The sequence below is a fragment of the Urocampus carinirostris genome, chromosome 4 (assembly GCF_059441175.1).
Source record: "Urocampus carinirostris isolate Australia breed hairy pipefish chromosome 4, RoL_Ucar_1.0, whole genome shotgun sequence".
NCBI classification, from domain to species: Eukaryota; Metazoa; Chordata; class Actinopteri; order Syngnathiformes; family Syngnathidae; genus Urocampus; species Urocampus carinirostris.
Window position 1 is genome coordinate 23,404,177 of NC_142352.1, and position 1,903 is coordinate 23,406,079.

The window sequence follows — 1,903 nt, forward strand, 5'->3', positions numbered from 1 at the left end:
GTCTGAACAAATCCACTGACACTAACAGCAGCAAAACAAACACGACAATCTCAACAGCCATCAAGCATATTCACAATTTTTGGGCACCTGCCTAATATTAGGTCTGCTTGTTAGTCAGCAGTTAAAAACAGTGCAGTTATCACACCTTGGAGAGATCCTAGACTAAGTGGATTGGCAAAAATCATGGCTGAAACAAGAGAGATATTTGTTGAGAGCAAAAACAGGATTGTTAAACTTCTTGAAGAAGGTAACTGTACTTGTATGGTTGCCAAAGATTTGGGCTGTTCACAGTCAACAGTCCGGCGGACCAAGTACAAACTGAATGAGCAGGTTTAAGTCAAGAGTACTTGTAGGCCATGGAAGACATATAGGCATCAAGACAAGGTACTAAAAGCGTACGTCTTTAAAACAAAAATGCACAACAAGACACATGAAGAGGAAATTGGCGGAAGTTGGAGTCAATGTATGTGACACAACTGTGTAAAATTACCTAAAGGAAATTGGATTTTCATATAGGAAAGCTAAAAGGAAATCATCCTTGGCGCTTAAACTGCAATGGACTAAGGAGAGGCACTCGTGGACCGTGGACCGTGGATGACTGGATGAAGGTTATCTTCAGTGATGAGTCACAAATCTGCATCGGACAATGTGATGATGCTGGAACTTTTTTTTGGTGCAGTTCCAGTGAGATTTACAAAGAGGACTGCCTAAAGATAACATCAAAATTCTGCTTAAGTAATGGGGCTTCATGTCATGCAAAGGCACTGGGGAGACAGCTGTGGTCAAATCTGCAATAAATGCACAAATTTACATTGAGATTTCAAAATCAGCCTCAATGATCTCAATGTGGGGCACAGGCTCTGGCATTTTTCTTATTTCATAAATCTTCTCAAGTCATCTAACAGTCAAATAAAATGCGCTGAAAAATACGATTTTTCTGTATAGCAGGTTTGGCGGTTCTGCTTAAATGTATCTTAAAATATATGGTATGGCTGTTTTTGAAAAACAGTCAAAATATTTTCCTTAGATGGCTCTTTTGGCCAAAAAGTTTCCTGACCCCTGCTTTTATGGCGCCGACCTATTCCAGTTTCTCATGTTTCAATGCATGTACAGTATTGTATTCAATATTAGGTAACTTCAGTGTGTGGTATTTTATAATCGTATTAAAGCCCTTTGTATGCAATGTTGATTAGTGGGGGGATTTTTTTAAGGGTTATTGTTCTATCTTCTTGATTCATTATCCATTATCCGTTATCGGTCAGTTCATAATACGCTACAAAGCCTAGGAGCCGGGACTCTTACTCTCAGCCAAAAGGCCAAGCTAAGGTCCTAGCCTTAAAGCCTTGCTGCGATCATTGGAATGCACCGTTCCCGGAGGTACTGCAATACCGGGCCGATGCGTGGAGTGGACAGAGCAAGCTCTTATTCCATCTCCGGATTGCAAAAATCAGTTAGTACACATTTCAGTGCTAACCTGATGCGTCCGACGGTGACAAAAGGTTGAGTTGAATGGTGTTAGCAGCAAGCATTAATAAGTAGAGCGCTAATACTAGCAGAAGGGCCAACGGTGTTAATGATGGTCACCATCAGTAAAATAGAATACAATACAATACAATACAATAAAATAGTCTTAATTGTTATTGATGTCAACGCGGTGCAACATTGTATGCAACGAGAATATACATGGCACTCAAGGGTAGTAAATATGTAAGAACAGCTAACATAATCCAAACACCAAAATGTTGCAGTAGTGTAAATTGAATTATTTAAATTACTTTTAGATTACTCCAATATCAAATATGCCAATAAAAGACAAAATATATATATATATATATATATATATATATATATATATATATATATATATATATATATATATATATATATATATATATATATATAT

The 1,903-nt window shown here is 37.5% G+C and overlaps 1 pseudogene; it reads right to left on the bottom strand.

The window, feature by feature from the left end:
- Positions 1 to 1,355: 1,355 nt before the first annotated feature.
- Positions 1,356 to 1,501, bottom strand: LOC148367111 (U2 spliceosomal RNA; annotated as a pseudogene).
- Between the last annotated feature and the right edge of the window lie 402 nt (positions 1,502 to 1,903).